We start from the raw sequence: 26,916 nt of genomic DNA, 5'->3' as shown, positions 1-26,916 counted from the left end.
TTCCGCCGAGAAGAAGAAAGGAGTACATAGACACACAATGACTGTGAGAAACCAGTCTTTCGTGTGAGCTTCCTGGGGAAAGCTGGCCAAGATTTGAGTTCTCTTAACTGGAGTACCATCTAATGTCCCCCTGTATCCCTGCTCTCCCAAAGTCAAAAGGTAGCGTGGTTCTAGCACGCTGGCATGAGGACATGACCACAGGTCTAGAAAGGAGAGATGCATCAGGCTGGCGTTGCCCATGAGACCTTTCTGCAGGGTTTCTGGCAGGTTACCAACATGAGGGAGTTCTCCCTTTAAGCAGACGGTTCCTGAGCAGGATCGAGTCATCAGGGTTATGACAGGGTTGCCCCACGGCGACCAGTATGTGAAGGGCAGAGCGAAGAACACCAAGCAGAAGACGGGGATTTAAGGGTTAACTAACTTTCCGCTGACAAATGCCTTCAGACAAGTCCTTGCATCTCTCTAAGCTTCTCTCTTTCTCTGCATGTGGTTGACATGAAGCCCTTATGGGACAGAAATGGCGAAATAGTTGCTTTCAAGCCCCAAAGCTGGTGTTTTGAACCCACCACCTTGAAAGATGAGCCACAGTCTCTTTCTGAAACGTCACCTCCCAGACAACCCGACAGAGCGTTTCTGCTCTGCCCACAGGGGGTCGTCAGGAGTCGGAATTGACTGGACAGACAGCAACCAACACACACAAGGCGCTTCCAATCTGTTTCTTCTCCATATAATAACATGATATATCTTTTACAAGACCTTTTATGTTTTAAAAAATAAATAAATAAAGCTCATAAGTAATGATGTCATGTCTTAGAGTTACTTTAAACTCCTTTCGTGGTTGGCACAGGGCGGTGGGTGGGTGCGTAAACAGTGTAGGGCCACATCTGACCTCCTCCAGCTTTCGTAGGGAGGAGAATCCAAATCCACCCAAACCCAAAGGCAATTGCCCTAAGGCAGAGGATGGACGTGCCTCCACCCTCCATCCTTCTTGTCTCCCATTCTGACACCAGTGGTTCTCCCACAACCCTGGACTTTTGATCATGCTGACAATTGGTTGCAATGGCCACACAGAATTCCCAGTTATGAGAGCTTACTAGGGAGAGTAATAGGTGACCTTAAGTCAGAGCCAGTCAACAAGGAGGATCCAGTCATTGACCCACAGCAACACTTCTCAGCCAATGGCCACTCCCCCCCTCCCCCATTTCCTCAGTCTCTCAACCATGTGATCCCTTGGCTGCTGCCTCTGTGGTCCAGGAAGCAAAGCCACCACTCAGCTGCCTCACAGCCTCAGGTCTCAGCCGTATAGTCCCTCTGCCCTATTTCAGTGTAGCTCCTTTGCTCTATCCCATGGTTTCTGTGCATTAGCCTCGGGTGTTTCTGGTCTTGGCCCCCATCATTTGAAGTGGGGAACTTGAACGTGCTCTACTGGTGCTCCTTCCTTGATAGTCCCGGGAATTCTCTCTCTTCTGAAATGACTCTCTTATACACAGAGGAATGGTTTTGATGGAGGTGTGGTTTTTGTTTTTCCAGAGACCATATCCCTAAGGAAACAAAAGAATGATGACTGATTCATGCCTTCTGGTAAAGTAAAATATATATCCTATCATTATCTTACACATTAGTATAGCAATCTCTCATACCGTAAATGGTATTATAACCACAGGCATAGAGGCTAGAATTTACAGTACAACACAAAAAAAGGAATTGTAGACAAAAAAAGTCATCTTAAGTAATTTCATTTCACAGGCCACTCTCTGGCTCATGTAGCTATTATCTCTTTCATACCAGAAGAATGAATTTTTCCCTTCTATCGAATACATCTACAATTACAATTTTTACCATCACAACCCTGTTCACAATGATATAAACCCAAACCATGCACTCCTTTCAATATGTTCCCCCATCTTTTTCCAAGACCCATGGTAAAAGGAGAAAACCATGGACTGGCATCTGCTCTTTGTCCCACTCATTTGAGATACTCACAAACAAACTTGTAAGCCGGCCACTTCATGATTTCTTCGCCGCTTGTGTTAGATATCCAGTTTCTAAGGCCCCTAGGGACCTGGCACCCGGAGAGACAGCATGCTCTTTGATGCGGAGAGTCTTCCTTCCACTGGAATGTTGGTATTTGCAGCCCGAAGCAAAGACCAGTCGAGAGCAGATCCTCTGCCAAGACTGCAGCAGTATACACCAGCTCACAGGTCAACTCAGCTTCAACCATCGCTAGGTCAAATGGGTACGAGCAGCCAGCTTGTGAGGTCACACACACCTCCCTGTACTTCATCCCTTCCTAACTCTCAATCAGCCCGAGCCCCCTGGTGCTAGGCCTTCATGTCAGTATCCTCACAGCCCTTTAAACTTCAGACCTGCCATCCCCTCCTCTTTTCATCCCTAGCCTCTGAGGACCAGGGTAATGAGGGCCAGTGGAACAGGGCCAAATCAGCCCATCTCTTCCCTGCTGCCACTTCCACTAGACCAGTGAATCCAGGAGTCACCATCCTGAGCATACCAGGCTGTGTGATGGTTGGCTCCTTCTAACTTGCAGTCCTAGAAAAGGGCCAGTCCTTTGATGAGCCCAGACCTTTCAGGCAAACTGCTTGCTACACATTTAAAATGTCACTGAGTCTGTCCTTTTTTCCCCCCTGCAGTGACTCTCCTATGCTCTCAGCATGCCTTTCAGATGCAAATGCCCTGACACCCAAGGCTCAGGGTGAGGCTCAGCTCCTTACTACACACGTTGGTGTACAACAAAAATCGGGGCTGGGGGAGGGGGGGGTGTTGTTGTTTTCTGGGCAATTTCTAACTCACCCATTAGCAAAATCCAATCAAGTAGAGTGGGCTTGTTACTGCCAAGCCTGTCACTGTATTGGCTAAAAACAGAGAGCAGGTTGAAGTGAGAAATTCTAACTTTATACCTGCGAGTGCCCATGGAAGGAACACAGCCAGGTTCTCCTGAGCTGCTTCAGAGTTCGGACCTGACCCTACAAGTTCATATGCAAGCAACAGGTTTTCTTTTCTTTAAAAAAAAAAAAAAAAAGATTCCAGGAAGAGATTAGCCAGGTTTTGCAATGTCACAGGGTACAATAGACACTCTAAGAAGGCAGGTTTTGCAACAATCAATAGGAAATCATTCTACACTGACATTTCTCCAGAGGCCATTAAAACACCATCCCCTGAAGCGTCATGGGTACTTGTTTACTCCTTCCCGAGTCTTATGACATCTCTGTTGATTTCGCTCAAAAGGAGGTGTTTTTTACTGCAAGGGCAGGGGCTGTTACATTTTGGATTTTTAACAAACGAAATCTTAAATTTCTAGTACTTTGATTACCAGCAGACTATAACTCACTCTGTCCAGCTCTAAGCTCTGTAATCATAATGCCCAGCAGTCATTTCTATCACACAGGTACGTCTACTTTACAACGTCGGACTGCTACGTGCAAGGCAGCAGCAGTTCAAAACCATCAGCTGGTTGTGAGAGAAAGATGAGGCTTTATACTCTGTACAGGGCTACAGTTTTGGAAACCCGCCGGGGCAGTTCCTGCTTGTCCTATGAATTGAAATCCACTCAATGGCAGTGATTTTTTTTTTTTTTGAGGCAGCTAAATGCATAAACTAACAGATAATCCTTTTACAGCACTCCAGTGTCGTCGTTGCTGTTCTCAGGTGCTGACGATTGGGTTCTGACTGGTAGCAACCCTACATACAAAGTAACACAACACCACGGGCAGTCTCCCACCAGACTCACAACTGTTCTTATGTTTTAGGTCATGGTTGCAGCCATGGTGTCAATCCATCTTTTGGGGAGCCATCCTCTTTGTCTCTGCCCCTATGCTTTACCCAGCATGATGCCCTTCTCTAGGACCGGGTCTGTCCCGACAACATGTCCAAAGTAGGTGAGACTGGGCCTCGCCGTCCTTGCCTCTGAAGAGCATTCTGACTGCACTTCTTCCAGGACAGCTTTGTTTGATCTTGGGCAGTCCGTGACATTTCAACATTCTTGGCCAACACTGGACTTCAAATGCTTCAACTCTTCTTCATTCTTTCTTATTCAATATTCAACTTCCGCAGGCATACGAGGTAATTGAAAGAAAAAAAAACCCAACAAGGCTTGGGTCTGGCACACCTTAGTCTTCAAAGTAAACTCTTTGCTTTTCAACACTTTAAAAAACATTGCTTCTGATTGTCTCATTTCCATGCATTTGGCCAAGGGCATGTGGCAGAATGTATCCAACAGGCTCTGAGCCTTCTTTCAGCCACCTTGTGTAACAGCCTGGCTTTAGCTTCCACTAACTGCAGGTGGGGCCTTTCTCCTCTGTCTGCAGCATGTAATTCCTTAGGTTCCTTTCAGCGTTTCTAGGTAGCAATCATCAAAGCAACCATCTGAGAAGCCAAAGTTCTACTTCCGGTGTCCCTTCCTTCTTTCTCTTTAGAGAGCCCCACGCTTCCCCACGCATCGCGACAAACCCCCGTCATCACACGCCGTGTGCAGGGGGTGATCATGTGGACTCAGAGGAAACAAGATGGGCATATGTTCATTGCCTAAAGGAGGTGATAGATGGAACCCTGAGAGTTCATTTTACTGTGCTTCATGTTTCTATATCGTGTTAGTCCAAGTAGACTAGAGAAACAAATCCAGAGACACTCATGTCCATGTAAGGGAGAGCTTTATATCAAAAGTAATTGTATATGAAGAAAACATTCCACCCAGTCCAGATCAAGTCCATAAGTCTGATATTAGCCCATATGTCAGTCTCTAAGTTCCTCTTCAGACTCAAGCAGCACATGCAATGACGCCAAATGTAGGAAGATCACAGGCCAGTGGGTGAAAAGTCTTGTAGATCCAGTGGTGATGGAAGCATACTGGTGTGGGTCTCCATGTGCCTCATCTAGCTCCTACGCTCTGGCTCTATCAGTTTAGCTCCATGTGGCTTGGCAACCAGAATGTCTCGCAGGGAGAGGGTGTGCCTTGCCTCCAGGGAGGAGGACAGGAGTTCCCAGAATCCTCAGGAGAAGGCCATGCCCACACAGAGGTCTCATTGGCTATGACCTCATTGACAGGCTAGACTCCGCCCCTTTGCTCAAGTTGACAGTAGATTATGTCACTGCCACATATATGTTCAAAATTTTCATAATACATTTTCAAAAATGAAAAGGATGAGTCACAGCAGGTTCTAAGGATGGAAAAGAAAGAAGGAGGCCTCTGGGAAAACCAAGCTAAAGATGCCACCATGGGAAAATTCTAATTTTGCAAGAAGGCTGGAGTGCTCATACATCACTCCCCCCAAATGAGAGACATAATAAAGAAAAGATGCTCTGAACTGACTTTAAGGTGACAGGGTACTGATGTGGACTCTGGGCATCTCGATTGGAATGACTTAACATCTTTGTAAAATTGAAACTAAGACAATAGATATTCCCTCTTTTGCCCTTTTGCTCTTTTCTCATCTACCTCTTTCTACAGAGCCGTGATGGTGTCGTGGTTATGCATTGGGCTGCGACCCACTCGGTCAGCAGTTCAAAACCATGAGCAGCTCCTGGGCTTTCTCCTCCTGTCACAATTACAGTTGCATAAACCCACAGGGGGGTCACCAGGAGTCAGCATTGACTCAATGGCAGTGAATCTGGGTTTTTTTGGGTCCCTTTCTACAGAGCAGGACCAGAGTAACGGGGGCTTTCTCCTTCATTGGAGAAGGGCCACAGCGTACAGCCGTCCCCTATGGCTCTCCTGTTCCAGTGGTGTCTGATGTTGCTGTCACTGTGTTTGGGCTGGACTGTGTGGAACGCCGAGGACTTCACAGGCTTGCATCGAACGTAGATAGTCCCCTCAGCAACAAGGTCTCTAAAGGACTACTCATCTTCACTCAGACAACCATCAGAACGAGATGCCGTGAGCACGCCTGAACTGAAGAATGAGATTGGAGAAAGGGAATTATTGGGCTTCATTCACTTTTGTTTTTCCATTTCTTTCTGGAAATTTAATCTTCAAGTTTTGAGTGCGTTTAAAATGGATAGCCTTTCTCTATGATGGATACTTCTGTGTGTGTGTGTGTGTGTGTGTGTGTGTGTGTCATGTCACACTTCATTAGCATGTTCTGTAGCTCAGTTTGGCTGAGCACCCTGCATGCCTTCCAACCCCCATGCTGCATGGATCCGCGGGGAAACCAGAGTCAGGTGCTCTCTGGGCCGTGCTGCACCCTAGAGGGGCAGCGCCAGCACGTCAGGGCCCTGAAGGCACCAGCCTTGTCTGTTGGCTTGCTGCACCACGCCCTGCCCTGTCCAGGCCCTCTGCAGGGTCCCTCTCTCCTCGAAGAAGGTGATGGCGAGCAGGCATCTGGGCCAGTCTCTGTTATAGTACATGCACTTCTGAAGAGTCTTACTGAGAAGTGCCTTGTAAAAAGCAGACCTTTCTCCTGCATTCAGTGCTGCCCTTGACCTGACTCGGTCCTCAGCGCCAGGCCTCTTGCCTTCAGCTTCCAGCGGATGACCCCTTCTTTCTCCGCACTCAAAGCTGACTGCTGCTGTGCCCCAGTGCCTCGTTCCGTGCTTGTGCTTCTGGTCTTAGCTCCCAAAGCGTTCTTTTCTTTTTCCCACTGGTCGGGGCCCTGGCTATTATTTACTCAGAATACTTTGTTTCTCCCTTGTTACATTACATTCAACATTTTGTATTTCTCAAAGGTATTTTTTTCTTATAATACTTGAAATAGTTGGGTTTTTTTTGCCTTTTCCATCATTGGCATTTTTTAATTAAAAATTTTTTATCACTATGCTCATACAACTCTTATGTATCCATAATACATCAATTGTGTCAAGCACATTTGTCCATTCGTTGCCCTCATCATTCTCAAAACATTTGCTCTCCACTTAAGCCCCTGGCATCAGCTCATTTTTCCCCCACCTTCCCCGCTCCCCCCTCCCTCATCAACCCTTGATAATTTATAAATGATTATTTTGTCATATCTTACACTGTCATTCCAATGGGGACTCTTCTTCTGAGATGTAAACCTGAGAGGTCGAAGGTTTGAGAGTCGATCTGAGGGTCCAATCCAATCATGGCCTGCTTTGCTAAGGTCTTGAGCTACTGACTATTGCTGACCCACCCAGCTGTTTGCAGCCAGCAGGCAGACTCTGCCTGCCTTGCCGGAGCGAGGACTCTGATGTCTGCTTCTTTGACCTTGGACCTGGCAGCCCACCTGAGTAGAAGGACTTCCAGTCTATTAACTGCTCCATGAAAGGGAGTTGAACCAAGCCCACTGTCCTGCCATGTGGACGAAGCTGTTATCTTCCTTCTCGCTGTATAAACCGATCCTCATATGTCATCATGAGTGTGTCCTGGTTTTCTTTCTCTAGAGAACCCTGCCTGACACAGATAGGTTGAAACAACATGTATATACATTGTTGAGTGTAAAAATGATGATCCACTCTGTCAATCTTCATGTAAGTCACAATTAAACATTAAAAAAAACCACAACCCAACAAAAAACCCCATGGGTCCAGGCACTACATACCCTCTTTCTAGGGGGAGCATCACACTTTCGGTTCTATTTTATCATTCTTCTTCTTTTTACAACAAATGGCTTAACAGAAATAAACTCAGGGAAATAGAGGGTTGGAGGGAGACCATACGATAGTCTCTGGGCCAATGACTTCTGGGCTGTGAATCCAACAAAGTTTGACCATATCCTACTGAATATTCTAAATGAAAAGTGAAATTATATTACAATTTCCAGTCACTTTCCACTTCAAGAGCTTTGGTGCACGGCTATGCCTCACCTGAGAAGAGGTCCTTGGGCCCTTGGTCCTAAAGCAAATACTTCAGGGCCTGGTTCAACTCAGCTCCTCACAAGGGACTTACTGAGATGGGAATCGCAGCAACTTGGAGGAAAAGGAGTGATCTTATTTGCTAAGAAATGAAAAGTCTATTATTATTCTTATTATGAACCTTATTTACTCTCCGGATTTTAAGAGATCAAACACCTTAAAATGATCATGAGAATCTCAATGATTGAGGAAGCATTAGTGCCATTTAGACCCTTTGTCCATCTGTCACCAGGGAGAAGTTCTGTTGGAAAGAGTTCAATCAATACCAGGAATGGCCCCATGTTGTTCTGATTTATATATATGTGCATTATGAATGTCTCAGGGCTCTCATAACGAGTCTTCTGGCGGCGTTCAGCAGCAGAAACGCGCTCTGTCGCCGTGCCGGAGCTGCCCAGCCAGCCACCCGGACTCAGAGCAGCCGGGTGTTAGGGCAGAACTGGGCCGGGTGTCAGTGAAAGTTCTGGAAATAGGTCACCAGGTTTTATTTCGAGGCGCGCCAGGAAGGACCGAGCTCCTTGCTACTACGGGGACTCCGTCGGAAGTTCTGGAATCAAGCTGTGGGCTTTCCCAGGCTTTCTGTGAACCCCCAAAGATAGTCTTTCCGGGCCACTTCCAGCTTGACTTTCCACAGGCGGTCCTTGGTGGGATTGTCTCCAGTCTCTGCCCCGTCTCACCTGTGGGTCTCCTCCGCTCTTGAAAGGCCATCACCAGTCCTGCTCGACTAAGAGCTCCCCTCGTGCATCCTAGTCGCTCTCTGAAGTTAACAAATGGTATGTGCAAAACTTCATTTCCGAACGAAGTCACTTCCTGAGTTGCCTGGAAGGACATGGATTTTGTGAAGAGTGACTGGGGTGGGGGGTGTGGGGGGTGGTGGTGGTGGGGGGGAAGTTACTGCAGTGATACCTTGGTTGTCGAACTCCATTTATTCCAAAGTTGTGTTCGAACACCGAGAAGTTTGAGCCCCGAATATATTTTTCCCACAAGAAATAAGAAAGAGAGACGTGTTCCCGAGTCCCTCGCATCACACTTACACCTTCCCTTCTGGCCTGTCCCGGTCTTGGACACGCATGCCCGAGTTGTTTCTGATTTCTCCAAACCGACAGTCACTTCTCAACCTCTTTGACGGTCCGGGTTCTTTGTTTTGGGATGAAAACGTTCACATTGGTCACGACATTAGGTTCTTTAGTCACGTTTTGTCCCCAACAGTGTTGATAACGTGACTTAACTATGTTGTATTAAGCCACCAAACCAGACGAGCGGTGACCTGATTCAAATTTCGCAATGATTTCTTTCTTTAATTCTATCGTGGTTCTGACAGTGCTTCCCTTAGCTTCTCTGCTGGTTCCACTCACTTGCTTTGGAGCCACCATTATAAAATTTTGTGCAAATAAAGCGCAAAAAGTGAAGCACGGTGATGTATGTCTTAATGCACTAAAACCGGCACCGTGTATTGTCTGGGTGAGTGGCGCTTAGACTGACAGTCAGCCCTTTCTGTCCACGGCGAGATGTGAGGTGCGACTCGCGCTCACCATGCAGGCGTTTCCAAGTCCGCTTTTCAGTTCAGCTATTGAACAAGGTTATGAGCACTGAGCAGATTGTTTTTTGAACGTTGCTGTTCAAGTAGTGGAAAGTGGGAGCGTGGGTTGTTTGACGATTGAGGGATCCCTGTCTCTCATCCAGGACACCATCAAAACGCGCTGTTGTAGCCGCTCCCGTGCTTTCTGAAAGGCAGCAGTGCGGGGGTTAAGAGTGTTGGCGCTGCAATCAGACGGTCTGATTTCAGACCCATCATCTCGGGGGAGTTGCTGCACTTCTCCATTTTCTCATCTTTCCCACGTCTTGGAAGGACCAGTGTGTTATAGGTAAAGCTCTAAGAACAGCAGCTGGAACACGTTACGGAATCCCACTGGCATCCGGTTGATGGCAGCTCAAGAGCATTCCACGTGGTGCGCCCTGGAGTAGACCGGCGCCGCCCAGGCTTCTCAGCGGCTGGGCGCTCCTGGTGCTCTCGAAGGAGACGCCCTCACGAGGAGACAGCTTGGTGGCGCTGGGGTGGGTCTCTGGTTCTTCTCAGGAACAAGTGAACCTCCGGATCTGTATGACAGCTCTTAGTATACACTTACATAATGAACGGCTTGCTAGTACCAAGGCCGTCCGTCAGAGTTCTGGTGATGGAGGTCCTCTTAGCTCGCCGTAGCTCTAGAGTTTTGCGTTTCTAATAAATCAATATTCACTTTTTAAACATTCACTTAAAAAACAATCTGATTGCATTTTTCAAAACCACCCCAATTTCTTTGGCAGCCGTATATGTGAAAGCAGGCGCTACAATATGTGAAATCGCCTTTCAGAGCTTGGCAGGGTTTTGTATCCTCTCCTTTGGAGCTCTGTGGTTTATGAAAAAGTACTTGTTGGCTTGATTCTTACCAACTTCCTGTCTCGTGGCATATGAGCCAGTCCCCCTCGGAGATCCACACCTGTATCAGCCACGCAGCTTCCCCTCAACTTCCAAAAACATTGTAGCTGGGTCCAAATGGAAACAGATGGGCCAGGGACTTTGGACAGCTGTGTCAGGCCCTCCCTGCTACACCCTACTTCTCTGAAGCCATTCTCTCCTTAGGGAAGAAGGGGTGGTGGTGATTAAAGACAGGAAGTGAGTATCTTTGTAAATATTATTGCTGAAGGAAAGTCCTTGGTTTACACATTGCCAGTACCTTCCCTTACTTTCTGTGAAGAGCCAGCCTCCCTTCAACAAAGCTTTACTCACATGGGATTCTGTGTACTTCGCTCAGAAAAAAACAGGCACAGGCTTCTCACAGATTCTATTGTCATGCCAAGGGTGTGAGAATCCAGAGTTCAATGACCACTCTTTCTATGGCTCTGAGGGTTCTTCTTGAATGTTATTGTCCGAGGCTTCCTTGAATTTTCTTAACCAAGTTCACTCACCCCTTCAATGAACACATTTTTATCAAGGCACGTTCTACTAAACACAATGAAAAACCCAACAAGCTCTTTGAAACAGAATTGGTAGTGGGTGGTGGTAGTGGGGGTGGGTGGGGGATAGTTTAAATACAGTGAGAGCTTTTTATTTTATTCTTATATCTATTATTTTTATTCTATTGATGATAGTGATATTGATTTTATTTTATATGCTTAGTAACTTAAGTTTGAAAAGTGGACAGGAGGACTCTGGCTCCAGCAGTACAAATGGATCTTAGCAGTAGAGTCCTCATGTGTGTGCAGCTTGTGTTATAACAAGTGGGGGCAGGTCTTGATGTGTTCACGGGAAGGTCTGAGAGTCAAACCCATCGGATGCTCCTGGGGAGAAACGTGAGGTTATCGGCCCTGTAAAGATGGATAGCCTCAGAGACTCTGTGACTAGGAATTGATTCCATTGGGTGTGTGTGTGTAGTGGGGAGGGAGGGTGGCGGGGTGTGGGTTGGTGATGGTAGACAGTTTCAATTTATTACTACTGGGGTGGAATGCCCAGAAATTCAAAAGTATCCTCTCTGTCCCACAGGGTCAGACATTTTCTAGTTGATTGTCTTTAAGGGTTAAGAGTTACGGTCAAAGGCAGCAATGCATTCCTGGGAAGGGCCGGATTCTCCAGCTGCAGAGAGGTATGGCAGGACATGCATACAGCAGGTGCGAGGTAGGGCTTCCAGGCCTCTGCGACCCGGACAGCCCTGCTGTTTCTGGGCATTTCAGGAGGTGTTCACAAGCTCCTGGACCTTCTTTTCCTGATCCACTGAACTCTGGAATCTGGGCAGTATGCTGTCTTTCTTTCAATCGCTCCCCCACCCCATTATCCAAGTCACTAAAACCTGCCCGTTTTACCGGTTAAGTGTTATTTAATCCGGCTTGATTCTCTCCACCCCTGCCGCAGGTCCCTTCTCGGACCTCACAGGCCTATTGGGTGAACTGGGTTCTCAGCTCCATTGCTGGCCTCAGGTGTTACAAAGGAATCCTTTCTCCGCAGTCAGAGCTGCCAAGTAATCTATCGTAATTCAAGTTGGCTGCATCTCTCCCTTGGTTAGAAGTAATAGTCCCATCTTGGCTATTGTGTGGAGTCTTTAGCGTGATTTAAAAACACTACTAAATACTTACCTCAAAAGATATAGAATCTGGGGTCCTATAGGCTGGAAGATAAACAACTGAGAAACAACAAAGCCCACGTGGAAGAAGCACACCAGCCTGTGAGAACACAAGGCATTGAAGGTATCAGGTATCAGGCATCAAAGACAAAAAAAAAATTCATAGCATTGTGAATGAGGGGGAGTGAGGAGTGGGGACCCAGGGCCCATCTGTGGGAAATTGGACATCCCCTTGCAGAAGGGCTGCAGGGAGGAGACAAGCCAGTCAGAGTGCAGTGTAGCAATGATGAAATATACAATTTTCCTCTAGTTATTGAATGCTCCCCCCCCCCCCACTATCATGATCCCAATTCTACCTTACAAATCCGGCTGGACTGGAGGATGTACACTGGCACAGATAGGAACTGGAAACACAGGGAATCCAGGACAGATGAACCCCTCAGGACCAGTGGTGAGAGTGGCCATAGCGGGAGGGTAGAGGGAAGGTGAGGGAGAAAGGGGGAACAGATTACAAGGATCTACATATAACCTCCTCCCTGGGGGACAGACAGCAGAGAAGTAGATGAAGGGAGACGTTGGATGGTGTAAGACATTACAAAATAATAATAATTTATAAATTATCATGGGTTTGTGAGGGAGCAAGGGTGGGGCGGGAGGGGCAAAAATGAGGAGCTGATACCAAGGGCTCAATTAGAAAGCAAATGTTTTGAGAACGATGATGGCAACAAATGTACAAATGTGCTTGACATACAGTGGGTGTATGTGTGGATTGTGATAAGAGTTGTACAAACCTCTAATAAAATGATTAAAAAAACCAAGCCACTTACCTCGCCCTCCTCTGTGCTCTTCCAAAGACTTCCCAGGAGCAGGCGTCACGTGTACCCCCTCATCAGCACCCTCCCCACCCAAACACCAAATCCACTGCCACTGAGTCGATTCTTACTCGTAGGGGCCCTGTGTAAACTTTCTAAGTTTCTAATCTTTACACTAGCAGATCGTCCCCTTTACCTGCGCAGCGGCTGGTGGGTTTGAACCTATGACCTTGTAGTTAGCCGTCCATTGTTTCCCTAAGGGCATCACCTGGGCTCCCCAGGACTAATGTCCACGATCGTCCGAAGAGGCTATGGCACAAGGCTCTATCATGGCTGACGGCAAAGGAGTCTGGGCGGAGAGCAGGGAATAGAAAGGTGGTCACTCTTGTCTTATGGACGACAGATGCAAAGGTGTCTGGGTGAATCATAATAAATTATAAATAACATCACAAAGAAATCAAACAATGTATTCCCTTGGGAAAATCTGATGCCAAAGATTTCTTTGGTTAACCACCAAACGACAAATATTAAAAATCAAAGATGTCACCCAAGGGACCAAGGTTTGGAGAAATTGTTCGGTGAGGTTTGTTCATCTCGCTCTCACTGGGCCTGGCACAAGGAGGCCCCTGTTCCTCGTATGTAGTAAAGTTCAGAGGGTGGATGAGAAGATGCAAGATCCTTCTGTTTCTGTGTTTGTCATTGCCATCGAGCTGGCCTCTGGTCCATCGTGACCTCATACACAACGGGATGAGATGCTGCCTGAGCCTGTGCCCTCCCTATCAACAGACCATTGTGATCCACGGCATTTTTGTTGGCTGAGTGTTTGGAAGTAGAGGACCGGGTCTTTCTTTCTAGTCCATCTTAGTCTGGAAGCTCTTCTGAAATGGCTCAGCAGCACCGCAGCGTGCAAGACTCCACTGACAGTGTGCTGGCTGTGCATGAGGTGCATTGGCTCAAAATCAAGCCTGGCTCTTCTGCCTGCAAGGCGAGTGTTCTACCACCAAATGACACCGCTCCCTAGATTTTGTTCGAATGTGTCCCACATAGAAAAGAAAGAAGGTAGACAGGATCTTCAGCACGAGAGCTGCTTGCGAATCCTGAGGAGTCAGAGGTGACCCTCAATTGGTTAAGAGAAAGAGAGAGAGAGAGATGGTGATAGTAGTTAGGGGAGGCAAATTTAGTCACTACACTTTCTTTCTCGGCTACTCCATCATTTTCCTTCAGTCTGGGTTCCATATTCCTTATCGTAGACGATGGGAGAATGCTTTTACCTCTATAGACATTGACCAGCGTTGGGTATAATTTTGTTAGAGCAGTTTTCTCTGGGATCAAAGAAGGAGTCCCAGCTCTTCCATCGGCACTATGACAGTGAATTGGGTTTTGGTTGAATACATAGCTGCTAAGTAGTGGAGGAGGATTCTTAGCAATTCCCTAGTGGTCCTCAGAGTGAAGGACTCAAGCCCCAGGGACCTGAAAAGGAACGTGGAAGGCAATCTTAGCACATCCATTCTCATTTCATATTTTACAAATTTCTCTTTGTGCTTTCTGATGTATTTGATATGTTTATAATAGGACACAAGTATATCTAGATCAACATAGATAGACTCAGTGCAGACTCAAATTTCTTTAACTGACCAGAGGTGTGAAAAAATCAAAATATTTGAAGACCCTGTGCTCAACTTGACTGCTTCTCCCTTAGCCATCACACTGGTGGCCTTCAGTTTGTTAGTTTCTCTCTCTAACTCTGGCCTCGGCAGAACAATACGCCACTCTTTGAGGTTTCCAGGAGGACTGCCTCCTTCCCACTGGCTGGGTTTCACTTTGCCCTCTGAAGAAAGAGCTTCCCAATCCTGAAGCAGGGGGACAGGTAGCAAAGCCTTTAGAAGGACGCCGTTCCCTTCTTGTTTCAATGATATTTGGGTAATCATTAATGTTCTCCTAACACTTCAGAGAGACAGGTAGGGGTGGTGTTAAATATCATTTGGGCCTGAAGACAGGCGATCACTAGTCTAGCAATTTGATGTCACACAGAATTTTTTTGATAATATGGATTTTTTCCAAAAAGTTCTGGTGGCATTGTGGTTACGAGGTGGGCTGCCAACTTCAAGGTTGCAGTTCAAAATGACCAGCTGCTCTGAGGGGGAAAGATGGGGAACAACAACCGCCGTAAACAAGAGGGCTGGCCACAGAGACATCTCCGTTTAATTCTATAGGTTGTAACTTATATACGATATAGTCCCAAGATCCATGCCCCAAACCCCTATGGGAAGCTTTTCTAGGATTCGTTTTGGGAATGCCCCACCCTCCACCAGGAAGGAAGGGAGGCTGATAGTGATGTAAGTGAGCCGATTCAAGGAGCCCAGATGGCACAATGATTAAGCACCTGGCTTCTGGAGACAAGTTCGGAGGTTTGACCCCAGCAGGGGCTTCGCTGGAGAAAGCTCTTGCAATCTGCTCCCATATAGACATTATAGCTAGAAAACCCTGTCAGGCAGCAGGCCTCTGTCCTAAGGTGTGGCTGTGCACCTGAATGGACTGGATAGCAGTTCATAACAACAATCACACTTGAAAACGCTGACTGTAAGGTAGTCGAGAGGCGCCAGAAACCAAATCAGCCGAATCAGAGCAAACAGGCTTTATTGGGAAGAAAAACCCAGCCTGGGCAAAGTCCCACGGTCCACAGTGTCTGGGCCAAGGGAGTCGTGCCCCAGGCTATCGGGGTGGTGCTTATATGGCCAGGGAACATGTGACTGGGCTGTCTTGAGTCCATATAAAGTAAAGTAGTCAGGGATTGGGAGATACAGGCATGTCCGGGTTTCTGGAATGTAAGGTTTCAGGTGCCGGAGGAGACCTATGGAGGGCAGCACAAAGGAAACAAGAGGAAAGATTAACCAGGTTAGAATTGTTAAGAAGGGCTGCCCCTTCTTGGATAACGGTGAGCCAAGAAAAAGGTTTTCCCTTGGACCTCTGTCCTATAACCTGTTTATGAAGTTCTTGTTGGGCTTTTTGAATTAGCCGGGTTTGATCGGCCAGCCAGTGTATACATAAGCACGATAGATATATATAGATTGATAAGGGTAAGAGAAACCGGATACCAGTAGTTTTTTTCTGGGACACCTTTCTGCCAGCGAGTGTTCCATGGGTCAGGAATGTTGATTTAAAAAGTACCGTTATGATGGTTACTGATGAGACGATACTTTTGTTTCCGCTTTTCTTCCAGATCCGTTTTGTATTTGTGCATCACGTAGGAATTCCATGGGCAGCCTCCATTTTCTTTTACCCATTTAGCACTGCAACCGCTAGATTTGGTTTGGTCATACAGGAAACAAAGGAGGGGTGGGCCCACATAGGGGAGTGCAGTGAAAGGTTTTACAGGAACCAACACCAGAGATTGGCAGCCTTCAGGCTGACAATACTTTTTACCTATAACCTGCGAATGGGTTCCCGAATCATCAGCCCAGGTTTCGGTAACTATTAACTGCCATTGGTGGCTGGGTGACCGCTTTTCCATGTACCGCATTTCCGTGCTTACGGAAGCCAACACCTGAAGAGGAAGAAACAGGAACAAATTGCAGCATAACTGAGTCCAAACAGACCTTTTGATCAGTGGTTCAATTGGCCGGAGCGGTTGCTGCAAGGCTTATTCCAAAAACATAATAAGGGGGTAAAAAATAAAAAGAGGAGAAGGCATGCCGAAATTATTTAGGGGGAGGTTTTAGTTAGGCAGGGTGAAGTTGGACCAATGAAGTTAGAAGTTTACTTGTTTTAAGTGGGTTTGGGTTTCAGGGGTGCTTGCTTGACCCACGTCAGATGATACCACCCCTCAGTTATACCAGTTTGACTGCCGATGGGGTAGTGAGTATTATGGTGTATGGTCCTTTCCACCGTGGCAGGAGTCCAGGGCCAGGCACGGGGTGAGTTTTTACTAGGACTTGGTTTCCTGGGGAGAGGTTAAGGATTGGGTGCCCAGAAGAGGTGTGTGTTGTTTTTTGTTTAATGTCCGGAAGGTGTTGGTCTGCATAGGACCTGAGTAGATTGCGGAGCAAAGATAGCATGGGCAAGCAAGCTGAAAGTGGAGTTTCATTCTGAGGCAGAGAATAGTTTAGGACAAATGGACGGCCGTATAGAATTTCAAACAGGCTGAGACCCGTGGGCTTCCTGGGGGAAGCCCGGAGGCCGGTTAAGGCAACAGGAAGGAGATCTGGCCAAGAGAGGCGGACCTCTAAGGAGAGCTTAGTTCACTGGGACTTTATAAGTCCGTTGGCACGCTCAGCCTTGCCTGACGACTGGGGGCGATAAGGACTATGTCGTTTTCAAGCCACTCCCAGGGTGACTGAGACCTGTTGGGACACCTGTGAAATGAAGGCTGGGCCATTGTGAGACTGGATAGAGTGTGGAAGGCTAAACCTAGGGATTATAGATTTTAGGAAAGTTTGAGCGACAGCACCTGCTGTTTCCCGGCTGGTAGAGAATGCTTTAATCCACCCTGAAAAGGGATCTACCAAAGTTAACAAATATTTAAGATGTTTATGTTTAGACATGTGCGTAAAATTGATTGTCCAGTTCTCACCGGGGAGGTGCCCACAGAAGTGGTGGAGGTTTTTGGAGGCTGAATATTGCTCTGGGAGGAGCATATGGACCCAAGGTGGCTACAGCGGCAAAAAGGAGATGGGCAGCATGAGACTGCTGAGGTATTAGGGAAATGGAGGTTTTAAGGCATTGTAAAATGTCTAATCCGAGCAATGGAGCAGGACACGAGAGGCTTATTAGGAATGAATGGGAGAAAGGGCATTGGTTTAAGACGCAGAGCAAGAAGGGGTTTGATTGGGCGTTGAGGAGGAGCCATCAATCCCCATTACAGTGGCTGTGGAAGGGAGACTATGCCTGGCATACGAAGGAAGGATGGAATAGCTCCCGTGTCCAATAAACCAGAGGGGGACTTACCCGCTACCTAGATGGTGACCCTGGGCTCAGCTAGGGTTATTGGGGTATCCGAGTGCAGGAATCATCAGTCTTCATCAGCAAGCCCCAGAAGCTCACCAGCCGGGAAGGACTGTAATGAGGCTCTGGCTGACCCCCGCTGTTGGGACAGCAGGGGGAAGCCCGCGAGCGAGCGACAGTCAGACTTCAAGTACCCTTTCTGGCGGCACAGCTTGGTGGTTGGTTGGGGGTTTGGGCATTGGCGGGCCCAATGTCCATCCTTACTGCACTTAAGACAAGCCCCTGGCAGGGTTGCATCCCGTTTTGTGTGAGGATCTTTCGGCCCCTCCCCTGCCAGCTTTAGGGCAGCTACCAGAACCTGGGTTGAGGGCCACCTTTTGTTGTAATCTGGACTGTCCCGGGCTGATTCAGCCACTTCCTTTGGGGAGTTAAGGACTGTAAAGGCCGTTTTTACCAGATCCTGTAATGGGGTTTGTGGTCCCTTCTCTGCTTTAAAATTTTTTTATTATATCTGGAGCAGACTGAGAGATAAAGTGGAAGGTCATCAGCTGCCCCGGCAGCGGTTTGGGGGTCCAGTTTTGTAAACTGGGCGAGTGCCTCCTGGAGGGGGTTCAGTTTTGTAAACTGGGTCAGGGCCTCCTGAAGGCAGTTTAGGAAAAGGGCAGGATTTTTATCCTTACACTGTGTTACCTCTTTAATTTTTCCGAGTTAATTATTTTAAGGAAGTTATAGTTACTTCCGTTGTTTACCCGCGTTTTTTGACTTTCAGAGTCCTGGGTAGAAATCACATCGTGTCAACACCCACCGTGGGCCTTTGTGATGCTTTGTTTTAATTAAACAGTCGGATTTTCCTGGTCCGCACCAGTTTTAAGTGGAGCTGGGCGCCGTTTTTTTTTTTTTTTTACACCCAGGGCACTCCCGCCTGGGCCCGCCCCCATGGTCCTCTCCAACCCTGCCTGCTTCTGCGCGCGGCTCCTTCTTTTCCTTCTCAGTGGGGGTCGGGATGCCCCGCGTGGGGACTACGGGCTGGGGAAGGAATCGGTCACAGGGTCTGCAGGCCCGACAGGGGCCCAGGCACCGCGGGGCTGGCAGTGGCGGCGGCGGCGATTTTAGATGCAACCCTTCCCGCTTTGTGCCCCAGTCCTTACAGCCAATCCTTATTCTGAAGTTACGGATTCAGCTTGCCAACTTCCCTTACCTACATTGTTTCAACATGCCAGAGGCTGTTCACCTCGGAGACCTTGGATTTGGGTAAGGTCGGCACGAGATTTAAACCCTTTTCCATGGACTTCAAGGGCCAGCGAGAGCTTCCCGGATGCCTTCGGAACCGCAACCCTTTTCAGGGCACTTTTCGATTTAGGACAGGTCGTGGAGAGAAAACTGAATCTGGACCCATAGCACACCCTCAGCCCCTGCAGGAGGTGGGAACGAGTATGCGCTGACACAGGAGGGGAGATAGCGAGGACAGAGGGTGGCGAAATGGGCGGGACCGGAGTGGAGGGTTGGAGCTGTCCAGCAGCGAGGGGGAAGATGATGGCGAAGGGAGGGAGAGTGGCTGTGCATAGGGCGGCAGAGGCGGGGAGGGAGGAGGAGGATTAAGAATCGGTCGAGGTGGGAGACCTAGAGTGGCTCTTTAGTAAGCACAGAGGATGGTGCTAGGGTATGGTAGGGAGAGTTGGGGTTATTTTCAAGTTTTGATTTCGCCGCCATGCTCCTTTCAGTTGATTTAGCTAAAAGGACCTGTGAGGTGGAACACTGGACGCATAGAGACGGGGGAGGGATTGGAAATTCCAGAAAACCTGAATGTACGGAACCTCCGACTATTTTCCTGAGTGGTGGCAAAAATTGTCCAGGTCAGTGAGGATGCCAAAATTAAAAGTACTCTTGGAGGGCCACCTAGACTGATTGTCTAAGGGGTATTGAGGCCACTCAGTGGTACACAGAAAGACTAGCCTTTTTTCTGTGGAAGCTTTGGGAAAATTTTAATTTGGAGAAATTTAGGAGGAGCCCGCCCAAGGGGGTCTTAGGATTAGTTTTGGACTCAGTATTGCCCATGATGCCCTGACACTCCGGAGAGTTATCCCATAAGACAAGTCATCCCCAGAGTTAGAGGAAACGCTAAACGGAGGTGGTCCCCTGCTAGTGAGACGTCTCCCAGGTCACAGGGTCCCGAATGGAAGTGGAAAGCCATCCCTGGCACTACTGCGACACAGGACAGTTAGGCTTGGATGGAGAGGTGGAGGGGCAGGACTTACCCGAGTCCAAAACTGATCATGCCGTTCTCGACCGCTCAAGGTTCGGTTGTAGAAGAGTCCCTTGAAGCGGGGAGTTGGCCCTTTACCACCGAGGCGGGTCTTTACTCCCAGGTTTCGCACCAATGTAAGGTAGTCGAGAGGCACCAGAAACCAAATCAGCCGAATTAGAGCAAATAGGCTTTTTTGGGGAGAAAAACCCAGCCTGGGCGAAGTCCCACGGTCCACAGCGTCTGGATCAAGGGAGTCGCACCCCAGGCTATAGGGGTGGTACTTATATGGCCAGGGAACATGTGACTGGGTTGTATTGAGTCCATATAAGGTAAAATAGTCAGGGATTGGGAGATACAGGTATGTCCGGGTTTCTGGAATGTAAAGTGTCTTCCTGGTTTCGGGTGTATTTGTGCCGGGTGCAGAGTGGTGGGCCGAGAATAAAGCGGGCACTGAGCCAAATGGGCCATGTCGGGAGCAGAGCAGTGGGCCAAGAACAAAGCAGACACTGAGCTAAACGGGCTGTGCTGGGTGCAGAATGGCAGGTCGAGAATAAAGCAGGCCATTAGTCAGCTCTGGTCAGCTCCACAGGTGTGTGCGGGAGATTCAAGGGCACTTGCTGCTAGTTGCTTTAGCTAGCTCTGGTCAGCTCCGCACAGGTGGGGGAGATTCAAGGTCACTTGCTGGTAGAAGCCGGCCTGGTATTGATCCGGCCATATACATTTGAAAATCTCCTTGGTTGGATATTTTTAAACCGGGGAGCTACCGCTGAGGAAACCTGCATTTTCTGAAGAGAGATTTAGGGAAAGCTGGAAGAGGCTTATTCTGAAGAACAAAGGTGAGCGTAGACCAGGATGAACCATGCCGTGTGTCGGGAGGCTAGGACACTGGGATCTTTGTTATTAGTGATTGGGTAAGGACCCCTGGCTGACATACGGCCTGGTGGTTTGTGGTGAGACCAATCCATTCCTGCCAGGTTATTTGAGCTCCTATGTGGGTATAAATATATTTTGTTGTCATTTCCTCCACCTGTGTCTGTCAGTCCTGTCCCCTTGCCCCTGCCGGGATGTTCTGGCTCATGTTTCTTCCTAAAGCTTGGAGCCAGTTATTAATAACATCCCAGTGTGCCTCCTGCTCCTTCTAAGAGCATATGGTGGGGTTTGGGGTTTTGTTTTCAAGAGAGAGATTTTGTTTTCAAGAGAGAGATTTGCTTTGTTCCCTTGACTTTGGACTTGGCTTATTGAGCTCCCAACGGGTAAGTTTGGGTTTAAAAATATAGGATCGTTTCGTATGTTGATGTAGATAGATGTGATTGAAAGAAGACATAATAGGTGAAAACATAGAGATTCACAAACCCATCCCGCTGCCTTGCTATCCAACACGCACGCCCCCAATTTTTGTCAGCCTGGTGATAAGATAGAATAATAAGACTGAATTAGGTTCCTTGCCTTTCCTTCCAGCTAACGAATGACAGGCGGAAAAGCAATATGTTCATATTCTAGAAAATACTTGACCAGTTCCTGGGGGTGCAGCTGGAGACATCCTTTTTGCCTGCCCGTGTTTCTTTTCCCAATAGAGTGCCGGTGGCTTCAGGGAGGAGGTTCCCACAGGGAAAATAGATGCCAGGGAGGGTTTGGGTGACACCTACACTCTGGTTATTTTTCCCCATTGGAGGTTTGGATCAGAGAAGGTGCCCGTCTTGTTCTACGGACCCGTTGCTTTCTTGGCTTTGTGTTTTTTAGCATGAGCTCTGTCTTTGCAGTCTTCTATTAACTGGTGGGTTCTGCGTGGTGCAAAGTCAGCCACTGTGTTTTCTGTCTGGAAAAAGAGGACCCCGGAGCCCAGGAAAAGCTGAAACCTGATACGTGAGCTCTTCTTCAGGACTGAGGACGGGCACCCCTTGCAGGCCTCGGGTACACGTTTGCTTCTCGTGAATGGTGCCCCAGGCTTCTAAAGAACACGTGGAAGATGGCAGGGCACTGCGTTTGACAGGGCCACGCGTGGGCCTGGTGGCAAGCTCTGGTGTGGGTCACGTACAGGTTGTGTGACTTTATGTGAACTACCCCATTGGTCTGAGCCTCCGTATTTTTCATTTGTGAAATGAGATCCGAATCCAAGTCATAGGGTGGTGAGGTTTACTCATAAGAGATATAATTCACTAAGTATAGTAACTGATCTTTGAAAAACTTTTTTGTAGTAACAGATACCTTAAAATTATTTAGAAAATCCTGGTCTTGGTAACCGTTCCGTTGTTGTTAGGGCTGGTCCTGTTGAGGGGCTGGCAGGCTTTCTCCGGTTGTGGTCTGTGCGGCGGGGCACGACCTGGTCTTTCTCTCATGGAGTAGCCGGGTGAGTTCAAACCTCCAACTTTGGGCACCAGGTCTGCTCATTCCTGTACTTTTTTACATTCAGATCTAGAGCTCCCCAGGCGACCTTTGACGAGGAAACATAAGCTAAATGGTAAGGAACTATTTTCGTTGCTTTTGTTGTCTCTGGGAGCCCTGGTGGTGTAGTGGTTATGAGTTGGGCTGTGATCCACAAGGACAGCAGTTCAAAGCCACCAGCTGCTCCGAGGGAGAATGAGGGGGCTTTCTATTCCTGGAAAGAGTTACAGAAACCCCCAGGGGCAGTTCTCCCCTGGCCTCTAGGGTCACGGCGAGTTGGCATTGGCTCGGTGGCAGTGAGTTCGGTTGAGTTTTGATTTGAGTCGTCTTTAAGGTGGTGTAAGACACATAGCTATTGGAGGGGAGTGGATGAGTGTCTTGTGATCAATTCAGGACCTTCAGACCCCAGTTAAAATGAGCAGTGCTGAGGACCCTCCATAAGCATTCTACGAATTCAAGTTGCTTTCTTTTCTTGAATTTACCTGCTCTATAAACAGAATGCCAAAATTTTCATTTTGGTTATGCGGTTGTATGTTTCCACAAGTAGGTTTACCTTTTTACTGCCCCACACTCAATTCTATGTGTCTGGCTAGGGCAGAAAGTCACCTGGACCCAGAGACTTGCTTTCCAACTTGTGTTGCCTTAGCAGTCAGGAGATACGCTGATGTTTTTTTGGTTTCCCTCAAAACACTGTCATTCTGTAAACATCTATTTAATTTTTACAGGAGCTCTGGTGGCATAGTGGTTAGGCCGTGGGGCTGCTAACTGCAAGATCAGCAGTTCAGAATCAACAGCCCCTCCACGGGAGAAAGACAGGGATTTCTAACCCCATAAAGAGTTCCACCCTTGGAAGCCACAGGGGCAACTCTGGCCTGTCTGATAGGGTCTCTATGAGTCGGCATGGATGCGAGGGCAGTGAGTTTGTTTGCTTGTTTGTTTGTTTCTTGGTGTGCATGACCCCATGTGTGATCAGCAGGGGATCCACATGTTTTCAATACAGTCAGAGAAAGAGGAAACTGCATGAGTAACTCTTGCTTCATGGTACATGAGAAGAAAAAGGAGAATATTGTAGGTTTTCAATCAGGTTACTAGCCCCAAACAGGCATTACATAAGAGACTTTCCCTTAGAAGACTGAGCATTTTTTTGGAAAATTTTTTTCTTATTCAGTTCTTTTAGGAGACCCCCCACCCCCCATGGGTGTCACCTTCTACACAGAAACGTGAGAGTCATGGAAGAGCAGCACTGGGAGCCACACCTCCTCCCACTCCACCAGGATTTTACTGAGGACCTGCTACGTTATGAAGTCCTGCGCGGTACAAATGGTTTCCACTAGACCACAAGCTCCCGGATAATAAGCCTGTTTGTTTGTATTTTGCTTTGCTAAAAAACTCTCTGCTAGACGTTGGATTTATTGTTTCCACCCTAAAATGAGTCACCGTTTTTCATTTAACTTGGAATTGTGCTTTCCAATCTAGCGACCTAGGTTAATTCAACTTAACTCAATACAACACATATCTGGCTCCAGAAAGCAAGCCTGCTCCTGAAGGAATAAACCAGAGCTGGCCAACAGGGAATTTATCCAGAGGAGAAGGCACAGTAAAGATTTTGAGAATCTTTAATGGTTGAGAATCTCAAGTGTTTTGAGAACTCAAATCGGCCTATGGATTCTCCATTTCCCTCCACCCCTCAAACCCTAACAAAGGGTGATATTCACTCGGGTGTCTGAGTTTTTTAGTTAAAAATCAAAACCTCTCTTAAAAGATTGCATAACAGTGTGCAACAAAAAAGGCCTGATTTGTGGCAGACAGGGGACTGGTTTTGCCACCAAGACAATGCACTTGCTCATGCAACCATCTCAGTGCACCAGTTTTGGGGGGCGGGGGCCGGGGGAAGCATGCCTCTCTTGCCTCACACAACTTCCTCTCCTGACCTCACCCCGTGCGACTGGTTTTTGTTTCTGCGAACGAAGAGAGACACGGAAGGACAGCGATTTGACGATGTAGAAGAGGTGAAGTAAAAATGAGGGAGGTGCTATCAGCCATCCAAAAAGATGAGTTTCAAAAATATTTTCAAGATGATGAGGGTAACGCATGTACAAGTGTGCTTTACACAATTGATGTACGTATGGATTATGGTAAGAGTTGTATGAGCCCCAATAAAATGATTAAAAAAGAAAAAGAAAAAAAATATTTCCAAGAATGGAAAAAAAAAATCAAAACCTCAACAAACCAGCAAACACCTTGCATCTCATTTCTGCTTCCTCATCCCGCTGGAAGGGCAAGCATTGGGTGGCCCCACTCTGGTGGGGCGCTCTGTGAAAGCCTCTGTAGACTGGCTCCAGCAGGGACTATCAACAACTCTTCTCTGGCATTGGGTGAGGGCACTAAAACTGATTCACGGACAAGGCTGGGGAAGTTGGCAGGGAGAAGCTTCATAATGTTTGATTATTTTTGTTCCGGAAGATTTCTTAAATCTAAGTGCTTATAACTGAATGATTTATGTCTTCCCCGGGGGGCAGTGCAGAGTGTCCTAGTTGGGCAGGAATATGTAATGGGCCATCTCAGGAATCCTGAGGAGCAAGGATGATGAAGAAAACGTACCTGTTCATGTGGAGAAAATGAGTGCATCTTCGGACCAGAATAATTACTTGAAGCATTTGAAGCCTACCCTCAGATGACTTGGGGAGGTCCCACCTTGACCAGTGTTGACAAAGGAAGATTGAATGAGTGGTACTGTCCAAGAGAGTCAAAGACGGTCAAAGATGAACAAAGCAGATCCTCGGAAGGTCTGGCATCACGAGGGGCTGTGGGTGGTCAGATGGAGCCTCTCCTGACTGTTACCAGGCAACGCACACACATGCATCTGGCTTGGTTTCTCAGGACTCTATCTGCTCCTTTTTTCAAAACCATTTTATGTGGAGCTAATACAGGTATCATGCCAGTCCATAGTTCAATCACATCAAGAGTGTTGTACAATTGCTAACACAGGTGGTTTCAAAACACTCTCTTCTCTCTTAAACACACACACACACACACACACACACACACACACACACACCCCACTCTCTTCTTTCTTGAACTCCTTGACATCATCTCCCTTTACCCAGTTCTGCCTCCCTCCCATACCCCACCCCACCCCAGGAGCCCTTATTCTACTTGTTCTCTCTAGAGGTCCATCAGTCCTGGGCGTCATAGACGGAAAACAGAAAAACATGTCACAAACATTCACGAGGGTTACCTCCAATGACAAAATACATCACAGATAAACCCCAATATGAGGGGGGCAACCACAACACAGAAAACATTGAAAACCAGATCAGGCCCGATGTATATCAGAGGAGGGGTCAACTGGCATGGTTTTAACACTTCAAGTCAGGTTTATTATTTTGATGTCCTATAGTCATCTCTCCAATACACTCTGTTTGATAACCAGTTTATTCCCATCCCTCCAGTATGGACAGACGGAAATCACAGGGTTATTTCCTGTGTCGATCTCACACATGTATCTTGAGCTTCCACTGTCATCCATAACCTTCTGCAAACCAGAAGCTCACATTTTATGTTTCTGACACTATTTCCTTCTTTGGCTTCAGCTTGTATGATTTACAATCCTACGGTCACCGATGTTGGTGTGCTTCTTCCATATGGACTTAGTTGACATCTCATTCAGATGACTGCTTGTTTGGAAACAAGCTTTTCAGACCCCAGATGCTACTGTATCTGATAGCTGGGCACCATCTAGTTTCTTCACCACACTTTGCTATGGGACCTATATCTTCTGTGTTCCCTTCCTGAGGGCAAGCATCAAGCAGGGTCATGATGTAAGAATGCACTGTTCTTAAATTGGAGCTAGGATTTAGTGTGAGGCTCCGTTTCTGAAGGATCATTTGTTTTGTGTGACTCATCTGAGCTACTTCATTCCTCTTTCCTACAGGTTTCCGTACCTTGGGCGACAGGGAAGTGACATGTTTCCGATTCTGCTGCCTCCTCATATCAACCCAAAGTGAGTGAGTGCCAGGCCACACGTTGAGTGTTGCTTTCACTGTTGCCAATTCTGTGATATTGCAGTGCCAACAGGGTGATAACCAGACCTTCATCCAAAGGCTCGGTCAGCTCTTATTAACAGTGGCATCTTCAATAGCTTACCTAACCTCTATGGGCTTCAGTCTCTTTGATGAAAGAAGTACAGCTATTAACAAGCCACCTTATAAAGTTTTATAAGAGTAAAATAAAAGGGTGTATAATAGGCACTTTTCAACATTAGTTATGAGCACATCCTTTCAACCCCCTTCCAGCCACATGTTATTATCTCAGGTCTAAAGAAAAAGTTAGCGTCCGAACATTAAGTGCCCTGTGCAAGACAAAGAGTTATGACTTGTCAAAGTCAGGTTCAAACTAGTTCCACGTGGCGCCAGAGCCCAAGCTTTTACCCTGCCCTGCCGCGTTGATTGACCATCTGTGACAGAGCCTGTGGTTTTGTTTTGTTTTTTTAAACATTTTATTAGGGGCTCATACAACTGTTATCGCAATCCATACACACATCAGTTGTGTAAAGCGCATTTGTACATCATTCTCAAAACATTTTCTCTCCACTTAAACCCCGACATTAGGTCCTCATTTTTCCCCT

The 26,916-nt window shown here is 47.4% G+C and overlaps 1 long non-coding RNA gene across 2 annotated transcripts; it reads right to left on the bottom strand.

Moving 5' to 3' along the window:
- Window positions 1–15,341: 15,341 nt before the first annotated feature.
- On the bottom strand, window positions 15,342–20,128 carry LOC123521847. Of its 2 annotated transcripts, XR_006680186.1 has the most exons (3): window positions 19,918–20,128; window positions 15,890–16,265; window positions 15,342–15,572 (listed from the first exon to the last, which is right to left on the bottom strand). It is a non-coding gene; the product is annotated as an uncharacterized LOC123521847 (long non-coding RNA). The 2 variants fall into 2 exon arrangements; XR_006680185.1 differs by having other exon boundaries at window positions 15,342–16,265.
- Between the last annotated feature and the right edge of the window lie 6,788 nt (window positions 20,129–26,916).

The sequence above is a fragment of the Echinops telfairi genome, unplaced genomic scaffold (genome assembly GCF_000313985.2).
Source record: "Echinops telfairi isolate 266 unplaced genomic scaffold, ASM31398v2 ScPeMD7_70;HRSCAF=299, whole genome shotgun sequence".
NCBI classification, from domain to species: domain Eukaryota; kingdom Metazoa; phylum Chordata; class Mammalia; order Afrosoricida; family Tenrecidae; genus Echinops; species Echinops telfairi.
Note: the sequence above shows the minus strand (reverse complement) of the source record. Positions and strands in the feature narration are given on the sequence as shown.